Here is a 25,026-nt window from a genome sequence, read left to right as displayed (position 1 = left end):
TTCTCCAAAGCCATTACTCGAGCACGTAGTTCGTTGACTTTTATATTATGTTGGAATGATTGACGATTGAAACGAGCGGGTGAGTAAGATTCAAAATATAGGATAATATATAATCGTAACGGAATATTTCTAGAAATGAGAGGGTAAATGGTTTCTCGAACAGATTCGCCGGTAAGTGCTTTCAGGTTCATTGCCAAGAGGGCAATTTGGTGGATGGAATGGATCTTCGACGTGAAATGATTTTCAGATATCGGATGATATTCTAACTTCATAGAATATCTATATATTTGGTACTAAAGATTCCGTAAACTACGGAGAAATTTACGGCATATGACAGGCAAGTCTACAGATGCGCTAGGATATGAATTTTTGTCTATACACTATCGATGCACTAAATGCAATAAGACGTGTCTAGACTTATGAATGATAAGCAGGAAATTCCCTAGGGATGATAAGCAGATGATTTCCGACTAGAATGATAAGCAAAACTTTTTGATAGGCAGACACGGTCGAAGTCCAGACTCACTAATGTATCCTAACAACTACCAGTTAGAGACACTAATGGGAGACCTGGTTCGCTAAGACCAACGCTCTGATACCAACTGAAACGTCCGCGACTAATCCTCCCGGACGGAATCTTCAACAGTTGATCCCATAGCGATGGTCGACACCAAGTACTGTTCTTAACATGAGCAAATGCACAGCGGAAGACTTAATTCGTACCTGAGAATAACATGCTTTAAAAAGTCAACATAAGGTTGGTGAGATATATAGGTTAGATGCTAGCAGCGTTATAACTATGGACCACAAGATTTCATATTTAAAAATATAATACACTCGCAAGTGTATGAAAAGCATTTCCAATCAGTGAGCACCCGGTAACTAGCCTAAACAAGAGTGTGTACCCCTGAGTTATAATAATATGTGCACCGAATCAAGTGCGTTCCGTTAACTTCGAAGTACTAAACACCCGTTCTTCTAGTTTACTAGAACAACATCTGGGTGGGGGTGTAAAACCCGATAGATCTATCTTTAGGATTCGCGCCTACCAGTTCATAAACCAATAGTTAAAGTTACCAAGCTAGGGGATTTTTGATTCAAACCCATGTAGAACGTAATTTTAGTCACTTGTGTCCATAACGTAAATCATTTATAAAAATAGCGCATGTATTCTCAGCCCAAAATATTTAAAGTTTAAAAAGGGATCTATATACTCACCTAATGTATTTTGTAGTAAAAATACATATAACATCATTGATCAAGTATAATGTTGGCCTCGGATTCACGAACCTATATCATTTATATATATTAAAACATTTAATAATAATCAAATAAGTTTACATATTGATATTAGTAATATACTTGTTATTTTAGTATGTCATATGTATTAAATATAATTTTACGTAACTAATTATTATTTGGTACAATAATATTAATAATAATAAATAAAAAGTTGTGTTGTCTTATAATAATAATAATAATAGTAATAATAATGTTAAAAATAATAATAATGATAATAAAAATATTGTGAATAAAAAATAGTAATGATAATAAAAATAATGATATTTATAATGATAATAGTAGTTTTTAAATAAAGTGATAAGTTTAATAATATCGATAATGAAAATACTAATTTTTATAAATATACATAATACTTAGTAATATTAATAATAAATTTGGTGATAATAATAATAATAATAATAGGATAATAGTAATAATAATAATAAAAAAAATACTAAGAATACTACCTTAAGTGTGTAACTTTCATGGTTAATAAAAAAAAATTAAGTGTTGCTGCTCAGACTCGAACCAATGACCTCTTGTTTAATAACCACACCCCTAACCATTGCACTGCTTGTGTCTTTCTGATTAACTTCTCGGATTAAATTCTTTTAACCCCCGCTTATCTGTATTTTTCTTCTTCATTCTCTAATTTTTATTTTTAACTATCGTCATCATCTTTTTCTTTATTACTTAACATCATTATGATCACTTAATCAAACCATCATTATCCTAACCATACGTATCCATAACCATCTGTTATTTTAAGTGTCACGACTATCCTAATCGTGAGCTTATTATCAACAAGTATTAACAGATACATAATAGTCGTGATTGTTTAACAGAACCAGGAAGTAAGCAGCAAGGAGAGGTTCGAATAATAGGGTATACAGCAATTAAACGGTATGTAGCAGGTGGGTTTTATAGGGCCCAACATCTCGATTTATGAAGCCCAATTACAGCCCCTTTCTATCGAAAATCTGATCAAGTTATGGAAGCCCAAGAACTAATTTACGTCCAGTTTGTTTTATATTCATTTTATGTCTCGTGAAATAAACAGCTGGCAGTGGGGTTCGTCTGGGTCACAAATGCATCATCAAATCATCATCATCTTATCATCTTCCATTATCATATTTGTAATAGACAGGCTACCAACTAAAATAATAATACTTGTTATAACTCATAAGTTTCACTTCCTTTACAGCTCATAATCAACCCTAGTTGCTTTATTGTTTCTATACCGGATTCCCCGTAAGTATCATCATGTCTTTGTATTTCGTTATCATAGCTGCATTAGCAGTGGTGGAGGTGAGCGGTTATGGTGATTCCCGATGGGTGGTTCAAGGTTGTGGGTTATTCTTGGTGACGGCTGAAACAGAAAACGGCTGTAGCAACAATAAATAGTTTATAGTGATGGTTTAAGGTGTCGGTTTGTTTGCAACAGAATCCGAAGAAAGATAGAGAGATGAGAGAGAGAGATTATATGATGGTGTTTGTGGTGGTTTCGAAAGAAAACAGAAACATAAATACTGATGATGGTGGTGTGATAGTGTTGCTCATGGATCGTGAAGGTGAAGGTTCCATAGTGATGGCGGTTTGGGTTGTAAGTTCACGGTGGTTGGGTGGTGGTCACGGAGTGAACAAGAATTAGAAATAATGGCGGTAATGGGGTTTTGATAAACTCAATTGGGTGTGGTTCTAAACAGGAAGAATAAATTGATATCAACAAGTTGTTTTTTTTTAAAAAAAATGATAATGATCGATGAAGGTGGTTTAGGGTTGTAGTGACCCGAACTTTTCCATGTTTATATATATTAATTGAGATTGATATTTACATGATTAAATGTTTCCAACATGTTAAGCAATCAAACTTGTTAAGACTTGATTAATTGAAATATGTTTCATATAGACGATTGACCACCCAAGTTGATCGGTGATTCACGAACGTTAAAACTTGTAAAAACTATATGATGACATATATATGGATATATATATATATAAAGTTAACATGATACTATGATAAGAAAACATATCATAAAGTATATTAACAATGAACTACATATGTAAAAACAAGACTACTAACTTAATGATTTTTAAACGAGACATATATGTAACGATTATCGTTGTAAAGACATTTAATGTATATATATCATATTAAGAGATATTCATACATGATAATATCATGATAATATAATAATTTAAAATCTCATTTGATATTATAAACATTGGGTTAACAACATTTAACAAGATCGTTAACCTAAAGGTTTCAAAACAACACTTACATGTAACGACTAACGATGACTTAACGACTCAGTTAAAATGTATATACATGTAGTGTTTTAATATGTATTTATACACTTTTGAAAGACTTCAATACACTTATCAAAATACTTCTACTTAACAAAAATGCTTACAATTACATCCTCGTTCAGTTTCATCAACAATTCTACTCGTATGCACCCGTATTCGTACTCGTACAATACACAGCTTTTAGATGTATGTACTATTGGTATATACACTCCAATGATCAGCTCTTAGCAGCCCATGTGAGTCACCTAACACATGTGGGAACCATCATTTGGCAACTAGCATGAAATATCTCATAAAATTACAAAAATATGAGTAATCATTCATGACTTATTTACATGAAAACAAAATTACATATCCTTTATATCTAATCCATACACCAACGACCAAAAACACCTACAAACACTTTCATTCTTCAATTTTCTTCATCTAATTGATCTCTCTCAAGTTCTATCTTCAAGTTCTAAGTGTTCTTCATAAATTCCAAAAGTTCTAGTTTCATAAAATCAAGAATACTTTCAAGTTTGCTAGCTCACTTCCAATCTTGTAAGGTGATCATCCAACCTCAAGAAATCTTTGTTTCTTACAGTAGGTTATCATTCTAATACAAGGTAATAATCATATTCAAACTTTGGTTCAATTTCTATAACTATAACAATCTTATTTCAAGTGATGATCTTACTTGAACTTGTTTTCGTGTCATGATTCTGCTTCAAGAACTTCGAGCCATCCAAGGATCCATTGAAGCTAGATCCATTTTTCTCTTTTCCAGTAGGTTTATCCAAGGAAATTAAGGTAGTAATGATGTTCATAACATCATTCGATTCATACATATAAAGCTATCTTATTCGAAGGTTTAAACTTGTAATCACTAGAACATAGTTTAGTTAATTCTAAACTTGTTCGCAAACAAAAGTTAATCCTTCTAACTTGACTTTTAAAATCAACTAAACACATGTTCTATATCTATATGATATGCTAACTTAATGATTTAAAACCTGGAAACACGAAAAACACCGTAAAACTGGATTTACGCCGTCGTAGTAACACCGCGGGCTGTTTTGGGTTAGTTAATTAAAAACTATGATAAACTTTGATTTAAAAGTTGTTATTCTGAGAAAATGATTTTTATTATGAACATGAAACTATATCCAAAAATTATGGTTAAACTCAAAGTGGAAGTATGTTTTCTAAAATGGTCATCTAGACGTCGTTCTTTCGACTGAAATGACTACCTTTACAAAAACGACTTGTACCTTATTTTTCCGACTATAAACCTATACTTTTTCTGTTTAGATTCATAAAATAGAGTTCAATATGAAACCATAGCAATTTGATTCACTCAAAACGGATTTAAAATGAAGAAGTTATGGGTAAAACAAGATTGGATAATTTTTTTCATTTTAGCTACGTGAAAATTGGTAACAAATCTATTCCAACCATAACTTAATCAACTTGTATTGTATATTATGTAATCTTGAGATACCATAGACACGTATACAATGTTTCGACCTATCATGTCGACACATCTATATATATTTCGGAACAACCATAGACACTCTATATGTGAATGTTGGAGTTAGCTATACAGGGTTGAGGTTGATTCCAAAATATATATAGTTTAAGTTGTGATCAATACTGAGATACGTATACACTGGGTCGTGGATTGATTCAAGATAATATTTATCGATTTATTTCTGTACATCTAACTGTGGACAACTAGTTATAGGTTACTAACGAGGACAGCTGACTTAATAAACTTAAAACATCAAAATATATTAAAAGTGTTGTAAATATATTTTGAACATACTTTAATATATATGTATATATTGTTATAGGTTCGTGAATCAACAGTGGCCAAGTCTTACTTCCCGACGAAGTAAAAATCTGTGAAAGTGAGTTATAGTCCCACTTTTAAAATCTAATATTTTTGGGATGAGAATACATGCAGGTTTTATAAATGATTTACAAAATAGACACAAGTACGTGAAACTACATTCTATGGTTGAATTATTGAAATCGAATATGCCCCTTTTTATTAAGTCTGGTAATCTAAGAATTAGGGAACAGACACCCTAATTGACGCGAATCCTAAAGATAGATCTATTGGGCCTAACAAACCCCATCCAAAGTACCGGATGCTTTAGTACTTCGAAATTTATATCATATCCGAAGGGTGTCCCGGAATGATGGGGATATTCTTATATATGCATCTTGTTATTGTCGGTTACCAGGTGTTCACCATATGAATGATTTTTATCTCTATGTATGGGATATGTATTGAAATATGAAATCTTGTGGTCTATTGTTACGATTTGATATATATAGGTTAAACCTATAACTCACCAACATTTTTGTTGACGTTTAAAGCATGTTTATTCTCAGGTGAATATTAATAGCTTCCGCTGTTGCATACTAAAATAAGGACAAGATTTGGAGTCCATGTTTGTATGATATTGTGTAAAAACTGCATTCAAGAAACTGATTTCGATGTAACATATTTGTATTGTAAACCATTATGTAATGGTCGTGTGTAAACAGGATATTTTAGATTATCATTATTTGATAATCTACGTAAAGCTTTTTAAACCTTTATTTATGAAATAAAGGTTATGGTTTGTTTTAAAAATGAATGCAGTCTTTGAAAAACGTCTCATATAGAGGTCAAAACCTCGCAACGAAATCAATTAATATGGAACGTTTTTAATCAATAAGAACGGGACATTTCAAGGGTGATGACCTTCGATGGTCATTATGGTTGTTCAAACAAATGGTTGTTCAAACCAAACACAAACAGAAAGATACTTAGCAATAGCAATAGCTATATTGGATATTATAAAGGTGGGGTTAATGGAGATAACTTGTGGTTCTTGTTGTTGCCTTGAAAAAAAAATATGAAGATGGTTGTTCATGGGTGATAGTTTATGGTGGTGGCGTGAGGGTTACAGGAGTTAACTCTAGGTGATCCGTGATGTTGCCAGAAGAAACAAGTGATGATGGCTTAGGTCTCGGTATAAATAGAAAAAGAAAGTGTGATCGACGGTTGTGGGTATTAAAGATGTTTCTAAGGTGATCATAAGTTAAGAAAATAAGGAAGCAAGAGGATTTGAGTAGTAAGCTGAAAAATATATGAATTGTATTCCCTAATCATGCCTATAGATATTATATAAGATAGAAGATAGATGACAAACAAATACAGCAACTTCCATTCAATAATTTAACTTATATTATAATTTAAAGAATTAACACGTGCACTAATTTGAAAACAGGAAAGCCATCGTTTCCTATTCAGTTGATTTAAGATTTAGGGTATTATTTCGTGCTCCATTGATTATTAGTGCCGGATAAAAGTCTACGGAAAAATCTCAAATTTTATATTAAATATTTTTAACTATATTTATTTATTTATTTACAATAAGGGGTTCGTGAATCGTTGGAAGTGGTCAATGGTAACTAGTCATCTGATATAGATTTCAAACTTTCTAGACTCAATATTACAGATTTTTGCTTATCGTGTCGGAAACATATAGAGATTAGGGTTTAAATTCGGTCGGAAATTTCCGGGTCGTTACAAAAAATGCTTACAATTACATCCTCGTTCAGTTTCATCAACAATTCTACTTGTATGCACCCGTATTCGTACTCGTACAATACACAGCTTTTAGATGTATGTACTATTGGTATATACACTCCAATGATCAGCTCTTAGCAGCCCATGTGAGTCACCTAACACATGTGGGAACCATCATTTGGCAACTAGCATGAAATATCTCATAAAATTACAAAAATATGAGTAATCATTCATGACTTATTTACATGAAAACAAAATTACATATCCTTTATATCTAATCCATACACCAACGACCAAAAACCCCTACAAACACTTTCATTCTACAATTTTCTTCATCTAATTGATCTCTCTCAAGTTCTATCTTCAAGTTCTAAGTGTTCTTCATAAATTCCAAAAGTTCTAGTTTCATAAAATCAAGAATACTTTCAAGTTTGCTAGCTCACTTCCAATCTTGTAAGGTGATCATCCAACCTCAAGAAATCTTTGTTTCTTACAGTAGGTTATCATTCTAATACAAGGTAATAATCATATTCAAACTTTGGTTCAATTTCTATAACTATAACAATCTTATTTCAAGTGATGATCTTACTTGAACTTGTTTTCGTGTCATGATTCTGCTTCAAGAACTTCGAGCCATCCAAGGATCCATTGAAGCTAGATCCATTTTTCTATTTTCCATTAGGTTTATCCAAGGAACTTAAGGTAGTAATTATGTTCATAAAATCATTCGATTCATCCATATAAAGCTATCTTATTCGAAGGTTTAAACTTGTAATCACTAGAACGTAGTTTAGTTAATTCTAAACTTGTTCGCAAACAAAAGTTAATCCTTCTAACTTGACTTTTAAAATCAACTAAACACATGTTCTATATCTATATGATATGCTAACTTAATGATTTAAAACCCGGAAACACGAAAAACACCGTAAAACCGGATTTACGCCGTCGTAGTAACACCGCGGGCTGTTTTGGGTTAGTTAATTAAAAACTATGATAAACTTTGATTTAAAAGTTGTTATTCTGAGAAAATGATTTTTATTATGAACATGAAACTATATCCAAAAATTATGGTTAAACTCAAAGTGGAAGTATGTTTTCTAAAATGGTCATCTAGACGTCGTTCTTTCGACTGAAATGACTACCTTTACAAAAACGGCTTGTAACTTATTTTTCTGACTATAAACCTATACTTTTTCTATTTAGATTCATAAAATAGAGTTCAATATGAAACCATAGCAATTTGATTCACTCAAAACGGATTTAAAATGAAGAAGTTATGGGTAAAACAAGATTGGATAATTTTTCTCATTTTAGCTACGTGAAAATTGGTAACAAATCTATTCCAACCATAACTTAATCAACTTGTATTGTATATTATGTAATCTTGAGATACCATAGACACGTATACAATGTTTCGACCTATCATGTCGACACATCTATATATATTTCGGAACAACCATAGACACTCTATATGTGAATGTTGGAGTTAGCTATACAGGGTTGAGGTTGATTCCAAAATATATATAGTTTGAGTTGTGATCAATACTGAGATACGTATACACTGGGTCGTGGATTGATTCAAGATAATATTTATCGATTTATTTCTGTACATCTAACTGTGGACAACTAGTTGTAGGTTACTAACGAGGACAGCTGACTTAATAAACTTAAAACATCAAAATATATTAAAAGTGTTGTAAATATATTTTGAACATACTTTGATATATATGTATATACTGTTATAGGTTCGTGAATCAACCAGTGGCCAAGTCTTACTTCCCGACGAAGTAAAAATCTGTGAAAGTGAGTTATAGTCCCACTTTTAAAATCTAATATTTTTGGGATGAGAATACATGCAGGTTTTATAAATGATTTACAAAATAGACACAAGTACGTGAAACTACATTCTATGGTTGAATTATCGAAATCGAATATGCCCCTTTTTATTAAGTCTGGTAATCTAAGAATTAGGGAACAGACACCCTAATTGACGCGAATCCTAAAGATAGATCTATTGGGCCTAACAAACCCCATCCAAAGTACCGGATGCTTTAGTACTTCGAAATTTATATCATATCCGAAGGGTGTCCCGGAATGATGGGGATATTCTTATATATGCATCTTGTTAATGTGGGTTACCAGGTGTTCACCATATGAATGATTTTTATCTCTATGTATGGGATGTGTATTGAAATATGAAATCTTGTGGTCTATTATTATGATTTGATATATATAGGTTAAACCTATAACTCACTAACATTTTTGTTGACGTTTTAAGCATGTTTATTCTCAGGTGATTATTAAGAGCTTCCGCTGTCGCATACTTAAATAAGGACGAGATTTGGAGTCCATTCTTGTATGATATTGTGTAAAAACTGCATTCAACAAACTTATTTTGTTGTAACATATTTGTATTGTAAACCATTATGTAATGGTCGTGTGTAAACAGGATATTTTAGATTATCATTATTTGATAATCTACGTAAAGCTTTTTAAACCTTTATTGATGAAATAAAGGTTATGGTTTGTTTTAAAATGAATGCAGTCTTTGAAAAACGTCTCATATAGAGGTCAAAACCTCGCAACGAAATCAATTAATATGGAACGTTTTTAATCAATAAGAACGGGACATTTCAGTTGGTATCCGAGCGTTGGTCTTAGAGAACCAGAATTTTGCATTAGTGTGTCTTATCGAGTTTGTTAGGATGCATTAGTGAGTCTGGACTTCGACCGTGTTTACTTGAAAAATGATTGCTTAACAAATTTTGTTGGAAATTATATATTTTTAACATGTGAATATTATGTGATATATTAATCTCTTAACGTGTTTGATATTATGTGATAGATGTCTACCTCTAGAACAAGTCCCATTGACTCACCTAATAATAATGAAGAGTCAAATATAAATTGGAATGATTCGTGGACTGATTCACAAGTTCCCGAAGAGGAACCGGAAGAAGAGTCGGAACCGGAAGAAGAGTCGGAACCGGAAGAAGAATCGGAACCGGATGAAGAAATAGAACCGGTGGGGGAAATAATAAAACGGTTAAGTAAAAGAAAATCCTCAACCAGCCGACCAAGGTTAATTATGGTCAATGGTGTTTCCGCCAAGGAAGCAAAATATTGGGAGGAATACCAATTCTCCGATGAATCGGATTCCGACGAGAATTCCGATGATGTTATAGAAATTACCCCAACTGAATTTAAAAAGGCAAAAGAAAATAATAAGGGAAAGGGCATAAAAATAGAGAAATCTAATTCCAACCCCGATGAACTTTATATGTATCGTCAACCCCCAAAGTCCTTAATTTGTAACAATGACCCGGGAACCTCTAAACCACCAGGTTTTTCTAAACCAATGTGGATAACGACGGCTCGTATTAGGGGAACATCATATATCCCTAGAAACTTGGCAAAACGAACCAAAACCGAAGAAGAAGAAACAAGCGAGTCGGAATAAGATAGTTGTATTCGTGTGGTGTAATATATGTAATATAGTATGCTTACGCTTTATGATATATGTAAAAATTGCTTGTATTAATAAGTATTTTTTTTATGAATCTAACTCTTGTCTATTTTAGAGTATAAAAACATAAAATGGATAGACAACCCAATATTTTAAGAGATCTACCCGGAGACATGATTGATGAAATCTTGTCTAGAGTCGGTCAGAATTCTTCGGCACAACTATTTAAGGCGAGATCAGTTTGTAAGACATTCGAAGAACGTTCCAAGAATGTCTTGGTTTATAAGAGACTTTCGTTTGAAAGATGGGGGATATCACATTGGGAAACCCATAAGTTACGATGTGTTTACTTTGACGCATATATTGCAGGGAACCCAAATGCTATTTTACGCAACGGGTTAAGAAATTATTTTGACTCAATGTATCTGAATATAGGACTTCATGATTTAGAAAAAGCGGCTAACATGCAACATAAAGAAGCATGCTATGCTTACGGGTTAGTAATGTTCGCTTCTCACCAAAGTGAGAAAAAGAAAATCGGGCTACAGCTATTAAACAAAACGTTCCCACAAGTGACGGAGTCGGTAATTGGGGTAAGAAATGAGGTTTTTAGATTGTTACGGGACTGTTGGACATTACGTAACCCTCGTCCCTTTGACGACGTTACAACACGCTGTCTTATCAACGGCCATAACGGTTATGTTCCACAAGACCAAGGATGGGAAGTAATCCTAGTAAAACCAGAATGCATGACTTGTTTCTGGACGTATGAATTACGTGTCTTTATTGCCTTTGCTGAACGACTTGTGTACTAGCTAGAATTATCTTTACAACCATCTTGTATCAAATTTATTGTGTGCTATATTTCATGCTATATGTAAAATAAGCGGTATTGTAAGTTTGTAAAATATTGTGTAAAAGTTTGAACGCGAAATATTATTATAATCAGTTTTTCATATAGAATTGTAGTGGTTGAATTGTATATTAGCTACTAAGTATGAACTTAACGGGTAGGTACTACCCGAATTTAAGCTTATAAAATGCTAATATGAAGAAAAAGCTTTTATAAATGAGTTCATATTATGCTACGAAATACTATTAACTACTCTTAATATTCTGTATGATTAACTTGTTCCATTTAACTATTTTGAAGGAAATGGCACCGACTACTCGACACACCGTGAATATGAATGAAGAGGAATTCCGTACTTTTCTAGCTTCAAACATAGCCGCAGTACAGGCTGCCCTACATACCAACAATAACATTGGATCTAGCAGTACAGGAAATCGTGTAGGATGCACCTACAAAGAATTCACTGCCTGCAAACCTTTGGAATTTGATGGAACCGAAGGACCGATCGGATTGAAACGGTGGACCGAGAAGGTCGAATCGGTGTTTGCCATAAGTAAGTGTACTGAAGAGGACAAAGTAAAGTACGCTACGCATACCTTCACAGGTTCTGCGTTAACATGGTGGAATACCTATCTAGAGCAAGTGGGACAAGACGATGCATACGCACTACCGTGGTCAGCATTCAAGCACTTGATGAACGAGAAGTACCGTCCCAGAACCGAGGTCAATAAGCGCAAGACAGAACTTAGAGGGTTACGAACCCAAGAATTTGATATTACCACGTACGAAAGACGATTCACAGAATTGTGCCTATTGTGTCCGGGAGCATTCGAAGATGAGGAAGAGAAGATCGACGCATTTGTGAAAGGATTACCGGAAAGAATCCAAGAAGATATAAGTTCACACGAGCCCGCCTCCATACAACAGGCATGTAGAATGGCTCACAAACTAGTGAACCAGATTGAAGAAAGAATTAAAGAACAGACTGCTGAAGAGGCCAATGTGAAGCAAGTCAAAAGAAAGTGGGAGGAAAACGGTGATAAGAATCACCAATACAACAACAACAGCAATTATAACAATAATCGCAACAACTATCCTAACAATCGCAACATCAATCGCAACTACAACAAACGGCCCAACAACAACAACAACAACAACAACAACAACAACAACAACAACAACAACAGCAACCACAACAATCATCTTAACAACAATAATAACTGCAACAACAACAACAATCAGAAGCAGCTATGCCAAAGGTGTGAAAAGTATCACTCGGGGTTCTGCACCAAATTTTGCAACAAGTGTAAAAGAAATGGTCATAGCGCGGCGAAGTGTGATGTCTACGGACCAGGGGTTAACAGAACGAAAGGAACAAATGGTGTCGGAACGAGTAATGGCGGAGCAAGTAGTGTCGGAGCAAGTTATGCCAATGTAGTTTGTTATAAATGTGGAAAACCGGGCCACATTATTAGAAATTGCCCGAACCAGGAGAACACGAATGGACAAGGCCGCGGAAGAGTTTTTAATATTAATGCGGCAGAGGCACAGGAAGACCCGGAGCTTGTTACGGGTACGTTTCTTATTGACAATAAATCTACTTACGTTTTATTTGATTCGGGTGCGGATAGAAGCTATATGAGTAGAGATTTTTGTGCTAAATTAAGTTGTCCATTGACGCCTTTGGATAGTAAATTTTTACTCGAATTAGCAAATGGTAAATTAATTTCAGCAGATAATATATGTCGGAATCGAGAAATTAAACTGGTTAGCGAAACATTTAAGATTGATTTGATACCAGTAGAGTTAGGGAGTTTTGATGTGATAATCGGTATGGACTGGTTGAAAGAAGTGAAAGCCGAGATCGTTTGTTACAAAAATGCAATTCGCATTATACGAGAAAAAGGAAAACCCTTAATGGTGTACGGAGAAAAGGGCAACACGAAGCTACATCTTATTAGTAATTTGAAGGCACAAAAACTAATAAGAAAAGGTTGCTATGCTGTTCTAGCACACGTCGAGAAAGTACAAACTGAAGAAAAGAGCATCAATGATGTTCCCATTGCAAAAGAATTTCCCGATGTATTTCCGAAAGAATTACCGGGATTACCCCCACATCGATCCGTTGAATTTCAAATAGATCTTGTACCAGGAGCTGCACCAATAGCTCGTGCTCCTTACAGACTCACACCCAGCGAGATGAAAGAACTGCAAAGCCAATTACAAGAACTTTTAGAGCGTCGTTTCATTCGACCAAGCACATCACCGTGGGGAGCTCCTGTTTTGTTTGTCAAGAAGAAAGATGGTACATTCAGGTTGTGTATCGACTACCGAGAGTTGAACAAACTTACCATCAAGAACCGCTACCCACTACCGAGAATTGATGACTTATTCGATCAACTACAAGGCTCGTCTGTTTATTCAAAGATTGACTTACGTTCCGGGTATCATCAAATGCGGGTGAAAGAAGATGATATTCCAAAGACTGCTTTCAGAACACGTTACGGTCATTACGAGTTTATGGTCATGCCGTTTGGTTTAACTAATGCACCAGCTGTGTTCATGGACCTTATGAACCGAGTGTGTGGACCATACCTTGACAAGTTTGTCATTGTTTTCATTGATGACATACTTATTTACTCAAAGAATGACCAAGAACACGGTGAACATTTGAGAAAGGTGTTAGAAGTATTGAGGAAGGAAGAATTGTACACTAAGTTTTCAAAGTGCGCATTTTGGTTGGAAGAAGTTCAATTCCTCGGTCACATAGTGAACAAAGAAGGTATTAAGGTGGATCCGGCAAAGATAGAAACTGTTGAAAAGTGGGAAACCCCGAAAACTCCGAAACACATACGCCAGTTTTTAGGACTAGCTGGTTACTACAGAAGGTTCATCCAAGACTTTTCCAGAATAGCAAAACCCTTAACTGCATTAACGAATAAAGGGAAGAAATTTGAATGGAATGATGAACAAGAGAAAGCGTTTCAGTTATTGAAGAAAAAGCTAACTACGGCACCTATATTGTCATTGCCTGAAGGGAATGATGATTTTGTGATTTATTGTGATGCATCAAAGCAAGGTCTCGGTTGTGTATTAATGCAACGAACGAAGGTGATTGCTTATGCGTCTAGACAATTGAAGATTCACGAACAAAATTATACGACGCATGATTTGGAATTAGGCGCGGTTGTTTTTGCATTAAAGACTTGGAGGCACTACTTATATGGGGTCAAAAGTATTATATATACCGACCAAAAAAGTCTTCAACACATATTTAATCAGAAACAACTGAATATGAGGCAGCGTAGGTGGATTGAATTATTGAATGATTACAACTTTGAGATTCGTTACCACCCGGGGAAGGCAAATGTGGTAGCCGATGCCTTGAGCAGGAAGGACAGAGAACCCATTCGAGTAAAATCTATGAATATAATGATTCATAATAACATTACTACTCAAATAAAGGAGGCGCAACAAGGAGTTTTAAAAGAGGGAAATTTAAAGGATGAAATACCCAAAGGATCGGAGAAGCATCTTAATATTCAGGAAGACGGAACCCGGTAAAGGGCTGAAAGGATTTGGGTACCAAAATTTGGAGATATGAGAGAAATGGTACTTAGAGAAGCTCATAAAACCAGATACTCAATACATCCTGGAACGGGGAAGATGTACAAGGATCTCAAGAAACATTTTTGGTGGCCGGGTATGAAAGCCGATGTTGCTAAATACGTAGGAGAATGTTTGACGTGTTCTAAGGTCAAAGCTGAGCATCAGAAACCATCAGGTCTACTTCAACAACCCGAAATCCCGGAATGGAAATGGGAAAACATTACCATGGATTTCATCACTAAATTGCCAAGGACTGCAAGTGGTTTTGATACTATTTGGGTAATAGTTGATCGTCTCACCAAATCAGCACACTTCCTACCAATAAGAGAAGATGACAAGATGGAGAAGTTAGCACGACTGTATTTGAAGGAAGTCGTCTCCAGACATGGAATACCAATCTCTATTATCTCTGATAGGGATGGCAGATTTATTTCAAGATTCTGGCAGACATTACAGCAAGCAATAGGAACTCGTCTAGACATGAGTACTGCCTATCATCCACAAACTGATGGGCAGAGCGAAAGGACGATACAAACGCTTGAAGACATGCTACGAGCATGTGTTATTGATTTCGGAAACAGTTGGGATCGACATCTACCGTTAGCAGAATTTTCCTACAACAACAGCTACCATTCAAGCATTGAGATGGCGCCGTTTGAAGCACTTTATGGTAGAAAGTGCAGGTCTCCAATTTGTTGGAGTGAAGTGGGGGATAGACAGATTACGGGTCCGGAGATTATACAAGAAACTACCGAGAAGATCATCCAAATTCAACAACGGTTGAAAACCGCCCAAAGTCGACAAAAGAGCTACGCTGACATTAAAAGAAAAGATATAGAATTTGAAATTGGAGAGATGGTCATGCTTAAAGTTGCACCTTGGAAAGGCGTTGTTCGATTTGGTAAACGAGGGAAATTAAATCCAAGGTATATTGGACCATTCAAGATTATTGATCATGTCGGACCAGTAGCTTACCGACTTGAGTTACTTCAACAACTCGCGGCTGTACATAACACTTTCCACGTCTCGAATTTGAAGAAGTGTTTTGCTAAAGAAGATCTCACTATTCCGTTAGATGAAATCCAAATCAACGAAAAACTTCAATTCATCGAAGAACCCGTCGAAATAATGGATCGTGAGGTTAAAAGACTTAAGCAAAACAAGATACCAATTGTTAAGGTTCGATGGAATGCTCGTAGAGGACCCGAGTTCACCTGGGAGCGTGAAGATCAGATGAAGAAGAAATACCCGCATCTATTTCCAGAAGATTCGTCAACACCTTCAACAGCTTAAAATTTCGGGACGAAATTTATTTAACGGGTAGGTACTGTAGTGACCCGAACTTTTCCATGTTTATATATATTAATTGAGATTGATATTTACATGATTAAATGTTTCCAACATGTTAAGCAATCAAACTTGTTAAGACTTGATTAATTGAAATATGTTTCATATAGACAATTGACCACCCAAGTTGACCGGTGATTCACGAACGTTAAAACTTGTAAAAACTATATGATGACATATATATATGGATATATATATAGTTAACATGATACTATGATAAGTAAATATATCATTAAGTATATTAACAATGAACTACATATGTAAAAACAAGACTACTAACTTAATGATTTTTAAACGAGACATATATGTAACGATTATCGTTGTAAAGACATTTAATGTATATATATCATATTAAGAGATATTCATACATGATAATATCATGATAATATAATAATTTAAAATCTCATTTGATATTATAAACATTGGGTTAACAACATTTAACAAGATCGTTAACCTAAAGGTTTCAAAACAACACTTACATGTAACGACTAACGATGACTTAACGACTCAGTTAAAATGTATATACATGTAGTATTTTAATATGTATTTATACACTTTTGAAAGACTTCAATACACTTATCAAAATACTTCTACTTAACAAAAATGCTTACAATTACATCCTCGTTCAGTTTCATCAACAATTCTACTCGTATGCACCCGTATTCGTACTCGTACAATACACAGCTTTTAGATGTATGTACTATTGGTATATACACTCCAATGATCAGCTCTTAGCAGCCCATGTGAGTCACCTAACACATGTGGGAACCATCATTTGGCAACTAGCATGAAATATCTCATAAAATTACAAAAATATGAGTAATCATTCATGACTTATTTACATGAAAACAAAATTACATATCCTTTATATCTAATCCATACACCAACGACCAAAAACACCTACAAACACTTTCATTCTTCAATTTTCTTCATCTAATTGATCTCTCTCAAGTTCTATCTTCAAGTTCTAAGTGTTCTTCATAAATTCCAAAAGTTCTAGTTTCATAAAATCAAGAATACTTTCAAGTTTGCTAGCTCACTTCCAATCTTGTAAGGTGATCATCCAACCTCAAGAAATCTTTGTTTCTTACAGTAGGTTATCATTCTAATACAAGGTAATAATCATATTCAAACTTTGGTTCAATTTCTATAACTATAACAATCTTATTTCAAGTGATGATCTTACTTGAACTTGTTTTCGTGTCATGATTCTGCTTCAAGAACTTCGAGCCATCCAAGGATCCATTGAAGCTAGATCCATTTTCCTCTTTTCCATTAGGTTTATCTAAGGAACTTAAGGTAGTAATTATGTTCATAAAATCATTCGATTCATACATATAAAGCTATCTTATTCGAAGGTTTAAACTTGTAATCACTAGAACATAGTTTAGTTAATTCTAAACTTGTTCGCAAACAAAAGTTAATCCTTCTAACTTGATTTTAAAATCAACTAAACACATGTTCTATATCTATATGATATGCTAACTTAATGATTTAAAACCCGGAAACACGAAAAACACCGTAAAACCGGATTTACGCCGTCGTAGTAACACCGCGGGCTGGTTTGGGTTAGTTAATTAAAAACTATGATAAACTTTGATTTAAAAGTTGTTATTCTGAGAAAATGATTTTTATTATGAACATGAAACTATATCCAAAAATTATGGTTAAACTCAAAGTGAAAGTATGTTTTCTAAAATGGTCATCTAGACGTCGTTCTTTCGACTGAAATGACTACCTTTACAAAAACGGCTTGTAACTTATTTTTCTGACTATAAACCTATACTTTTTCTATTTAGATTCATAAAATAGAGTTCAATATGAAACCATAGCAATTTGATTCACTCAAAACGGATTTAAAATGAAGAAGTTATGGGTAAAACAAGATTGGATAATTTTTCTCATTTTAGCTACGTGAAAATTGGTAACAAATCTATTCCAACCATAACTTAATCAACTTGTATTGTATATTATGTAATCTTGAGATACCATAGACACGTATACAATGTTTCGACCTATCATGTCGACACATCTATATATATTTCGGAACAACCATAGACACTCTATATGTGAATGTTGGAGTTAGCTATACAGGGTTGAGGTTGATTCCAAAATATATATAGTTTGAGTTGTGATCAATACTGAGATACGTATACACTGGGTCGTGGATTGATTCAAGATAATATTTATCGATTTATTTCTGTACATCTAACTGTGGACAACTAGTTGTAGGTTACTAACGAGGACAGCTGACTTAATAAACTTAAAACATCAAAATATATTAAAAGTGTTGTAAATATATTTTGAACATACTTTGATATATATGTATATACTGTTATAGGTTCGTGAATCAACCAGTGGCCAAGTCTTACTTCCCGACGAAGTAAAAATCTGTGAAAGTGAGTTATAGTCCCACTTTTAAAATCTAATATTTTTGGGATGAGAATACATGCAGGTTTTATAAATGATTTACAAAATAGACACAAGTACGTGAAACTACATTCTATGGTTGAATTATCGAAATCGAATATGCCCCTTTTTATTAAGTCTGGTAATCTAAGAATTAGGGAACAGACACCCTAATTGACACGAATCCTAAAGATAGATCTATTGGGCCTAACAAACCCCATCCAAAGTACCGGATGCTTTAGTACTTCAAAATTTATATCATATCCGAAGGGTGTCCCGGAATGATGGGGATATTCTTATATATGCATCTTGTTAATGTCGGTTACCAGGTGTTCACCATATGAATGATTTTTATCTCTATGTATGGGATGTGTATTGAAATATGAAATCTTGTGGTCTATTATTATGATTTGATATATATAAGTTAAACCTATAACTCACCAACATTTTTGTTGACGTTTTAAGCATGTTTATTCTCAGGTGATTATTAAGAGCTTCCGCTGTCGCATACTTAAATAAGGACGAGATTTGGAGTCCATTCTTGTATGATATTGTGTAAAAACTGCATTCAACAAACTTATTTTGTTGTAACATATTTGTATTGTAAACCATTATGTAATGGTCGTGTGTAAACAGGATATTTTAGATTATCATTATTTGATAATCTACGTAAAGCTTTTTAAACCTTTATTGATGAAATAAAGGTTATGGTTTGTTTTAAAATGAATGCAGTCTTTGAAAAACGTCTCATATAGAGGTCAAAACCTCGCAACGAAATCAATTAATATGGAACGTTTTTAATCAATAAGAACGGGACATTTCAGTTGGTATCCGAGCGTGTATTGATTATGACGAAATGTTTGCTCCAGTTGCTAGGATTGAGGCTATTCGTCTTATCCTTGCATTTGCTTCTCATATGAAGTTCATGGTGTTTCAAATGGATGTCAAAACTGCTTTTCTGAATGGTCATCTTTAAGAGGAAGTTTATGTTGATTAACCAGAAGGCTTTGTTGATCCCATTCATCCAAACCATGTCTACTACTTGGAGAAAGCTTTGTATGGTCTGAAGCAAGAACCGCGTGCATGGTACGAGACCATAACGAAGTATTTGCTGGATAATGGCTTCTCTCACGGAACGATTGATACAATGCTATTCATCCGTAAAAAACCACGGTCACATTCTCTTGGTTCAAATTTACGTTGATGATATTATTTTTGGTTCCACGTCCCCGGCCATATGCAAAGAATTTGGTGACCTTATGGCTATAAAATTTGTATTGAGCATGCTTGAACAGTTAAATTTCTTCTTGGAGTTACAAGTAAAACAATTACCAAATGGGATTTTTATCAGTCAAACAAAGTATATCAATAATATGCTAAAATGTTTTAAAATGACTGCTTTAAAACCAATGACAACCCCAATGAGGACTTTACTAGATGTAACGACCCGCACTTTTTCGATCGTTCTATACTTATAAGATTAATATTTACATAAATTAAACCTTACCAACATGATAAGCAATCCAAATTGTTGAGACTTATGTTTTCGAAAAGAGTTTTACACAACGTTTGACCGTCTAGTTTGACCGATGATATCACGAACTATACAATATATGATAATTATACGTTTGTGTATATATATGTATATATACATATTTAACATGATTTATGGATGTTATAATATCTCATTTTGTATTAATAACAATAAGTTATAAGTATATTTTGAAACTACTAACTTAAGTTTTCAAAACGATAACCATACGTAACGTTATTTGACTTAAATACTTATGACTTATAATGTTTATACATATATCGTATAAGTAATGTATTTAATCACTTTTAAGGACTTAAATACATAAAATCATATAAGTGTATTCACAAAAGATAGCTATATTTGAATCCTCATTCTATTTTTCACAAAATTTCTATACGTATATCTAGAGTATTTGTACTCGTATCATACCTAGCTTCTATACGTATTTACTATTGGTATATACACATCAAATCACCACCTAACCAGCCCTTGTTCAATGCCTTATGTATAAGGTAATTACTTTTGAATGATTGTAAGACTATTACAAAATTACAAACTTGAAATTTGTCCATGTCTACTCCATAATCACGTTTTTTAGGAGTATATATGTATCATCATTTTGATTCATTTTAACTTCCATTTTCTAGCTAAAAACACACACTCTTTCAAGAACCATAAACTCCATAACAATCCAGCAAGTTACCAAGAAGATCTAGCCATAAAAACCTTACTTAATCACCATAAGAAAACCATACAAAAACACTTCAAGAAAACCTTCCAAGAACACAAACTTACTTCCAATCTTTCATCCAATTCCATCACTCTTTTGGTTCTAGGTTCTTACTCCTCTTTTACAGCAACCTTGTCCAAGGAACTTGAGGTAGTAACTATGTTCATAACCTTATTCGATTAATATATATATAGCTATCTTATTTTGTGGTATAAAATCTTAACAACAAGAACATAGTTTGAATGTTTTCAAACTTGTTTGCAAACTAAATAGATCCTTCTAACTTAACTTTTAAAATACTTCAATACCTGTAATATAACTTAAATATATGTTAATTTAACAAGGTATAACTTGGTTTTTCAAAGAATACTTTAAAAACTGTTTTCACGACGTCGGAGTGCAACCGGGGACTGTTTTGGGTTGGATAATTAAAAACCATCTTAAACTTTGAATTGGAGGTTAATTTTCTGGAAAAATGATTTTAACTATGAATATGATAACACATAAAAATTTCATGATTTAATTCAAAGTATAAGTATTTTTAGAAAAATAATCATTTAAGGTTGTTTACATAAAGGAAAATGATTAACTTCATAAGTTTCACTAAAGTTTGACCTATGACCTTTGATTTTGAATACAAACTAAGGTATTTACAGTTCATATTCTTAAAGAAGGACTCGATCCAAGGAACTGTCAAGTTGAATCAACGAAAACAGAGTTGTAACGAAGAAACTATGACCAAAACGAGATCGGATATCTAAGACTAGTTTAGCTACGAAAATAATTGGAGAAAATTAAATAAATCACATCTTTTTAAAATAACATGATATTTTATATATATGTACTCATAATTTAATTTTATATGGTTCAGGATCACCCGTAAACAATACGAGAAGATTAATCATAAGATCCCATGATTGTACGCAACACGTCATTTGACAACACCGGTACTTTATGTACGCAACACGTCATTTGACAACACCGGTACCGTGGGTCAAGATTAATCTCGACCAATACATATACGATGGGGTTTTATTTATTTCGTTGGGGGTTTATTAAACACCTAAAAATGAACCATTAAAATTGAATTACTAACATCGGACTGCTAACTACGGACTAAGGAATTATTAAAAGTATTAAAAGTATTATAAGTATATATATGTGACGTTTGTTTAAAAAGAAAAGGTATTGATATATTATATATGGATAGGTTCGTGATATCAATCGGAGACCAAGTCAAAATTACATATCTTCAAGACGAAAGTGAGTATATAGTCCCACTTTTAAACTCTAAATATTTCGGGATGAGAATACATGTATTTTATGTTTTACGTTATGGACACAAGTAACTGAAAAATATATTCTACGTTGAGTTGTACCACTGGCATACTTCCCTGTAGCTTGGTAACTAATATTTACAGCGGTATTGTAAACGCGAATCCTGTTGATAGATCTATCGGGCCTGACAACCCCAACCGGACTGGACGACCAGTATTCAACGGTTGCACAGTACTTCGTTTCCTGACTACACTTGGTACGGTGTAGTAAGATTTCATAATAAAGGGAATATGCGACGTGATTAAATGTTAAGTATGGTTACCAAGTGCTCAACCACTTAGAATATTTTTATTAAAACGTTTATATATGAAATCTTGTGGTCTATATATATATATTGCTGCCGGCATTAAACCTATATCTCAACAACTTTATGTTGACGTTTTAAACATGTTTATTCTCAGGTGATAATTAGAAGCTTCCGCTGCATTATGTTGAATTTGAGCAGGATCTTGCGTACGCATATATGTGTCAAAAATAAAACTGCATACCCAAGGATTTGTGTTGTAAAATATGCTCGAAATCGTGTTGTTATCATTATTTGTAAAGTTTGTAAGTCGAAGATTATCGCTAAACGATAATCATCTTTTTATTGTCTAAAGCTTGTAACAAAAATAAAGGTTATGGTTTGTAATGTATAATATATGCAGTTTTTCTTTTAAAAATGTCGCATATAGAGGTCAATACCTCGCAATGAAATCATACGTTATCTAACACGTTCTTATGGTTAAGGACGGGTTATGACATGTGGTATCAGAGCGGTGGTCTTAGCGAACCAGGTTTGCATTAGTGTGTCTAACTGATAAGTCGTTAGGATACATTAGTAAGTCTGGACTTTGACCGGATCTGATTTTAAAAACCATTGCTTATCATTGTTGGTTAAAATTTATATGTAAATATTATGTAGTACTAATGGGTTAGTTGTTGTGTGATAGATGTCGGGCTCAAAACTTGTTATCACATTCAGCGACTCCGAATCAGAATCTTCAGATGGTGTTCCAGTTATTAACCTATCCGATGACGAAAATAATATCTTTGGGGAAGACTCACAAATTCCGGATGAACCGACTATAGAGAACCCGGAAAGTGAACCCGAGGAGGAAAGTGAACCCGAGGAGGAAAGTGAACCCGAGGAGGAAAGTGAACCCGAGGAAGAAATACAGGAAATTACAAAAGACGAGTTCGAACTAGGAAATAAACGAAAGGCTAATGAATTAGAAAATTCAAATCCCGAGTTTAGTAAGGATGATGTGGCACCAACTCCACTAGACACTACCACCCCTATTCCCGCTATTCCTATTCGTTCTATCCCGGCATTCAGTTCTTCAGTCCCACAGCCAAAATATAGGCAGACAGCCAGGATAAGCGTTAAGCGATTCTTTGAACCTAAACGTCCTAGAAAATAGACCAAACGATGCGCTGCCGTATTAAACCATGGGATCATATAATGTTTTGTATAATATTATTAGTGTGGTTTGCTTAATGTTCGATGTAAGATAAGCATATGTAAAATAGTGAAGTATGAAATGCAATAATTTTCCATGGTTAAGTATTATTTAGATTGTAGTAATTGGTTCTGTACTAAGCTATTAAGTATGAACATTAACGGGTAGGTACTACCCTAGATATAATTATAAAACGCTAATAAGAAGAAAAGGCTTTTATAATAATACCTGGTTCATATTATTAACAAGCTATAATGTACTATAAATACACACTACATCTATAATATTCCATGTGAATAATTATTTTCTTTCATTAGGAAATGGCGCGATTGAATCGAATGACGGAACAAGAAGTCGACGAATTCATCAACCAGCGAGTGAACGACAGAATGTTATGGGTCGAGGCTGCAAGAGCTGCTGCAGTTAACCCAAATCCTCGTGTAGGATGCACCTACAAAACTTTTCAAGCTTGCAAGCCCTCATCATTCTGTGGAACGGAAGGACCGATCGGTTTAACCCGATGGATAGAAAAGATGGAGACTGTGTTCAAAATCAGTGGTTGTGATGAAAAAGACATGACCAAGTATGCATCGTGCACTTTACAAGATAGTGCACTCACGTGGTGGAAAAATTACGTGAAGGCTGTAGGAGGAGATGTAGCTTATGATACTCCATGGGAAGAATTCAAAACGATGTTAATCAACGAGTATTGTCCAAGGAACGAGGTTAGGAAGTTAGAAGATGAGTTACGAAGTTTGAAGGTTGTTGGTACTGAAATCACCAACTACAATCAGCGATTCATGGAATTAGTTTTACTATGTCCTGAATTGGTTCCAACCGAAGCACGGAAGATCGAAATGTACAAAGATGGTTTGCCCCCAAAGGTTAAGGCAAACGTTACAGCATCAAAACCTAGGACAATTCATGAAGCTATAACCATGGCGAATGAGCTAATGGATCAGGTCATCTTGGATAAGAAAGCATTCAATACTGAGGTGAAGGTATTGGGTAACAAAAGAAAGTGGATTGGAAATTATGATCGAGGTAACCAACAACAATCTTTTAAGAAACAAGAAACCACGAAAGGTGCGGGTAGTGGTTCAGGCTTTGGTTACAAAGGACAAAGTCCTTTATGCAAC

Source organism: Rutidosis leptorrhynchoides, chromosome 10, assembly GCF_046630445.1.
Source record: "Rutidosis leptorrhynchoides isolate AG116_Rl617_1_P2 chromosome 10, CSIRO_AGI_Rlap_v1, whole genome shotgun sequence".
In the NCBI taxonomy this organism is placed as follows: domain Eukaryota; kingdom Viridiplantae; phylum Streptophyta; class Magnoliopsida; order Asterales; family Asteraceae; genus Rutidosis; species Rutidosis leptorrhynchoides.
Note: the sequence above shows the minus strand (reverse complement) of the source record.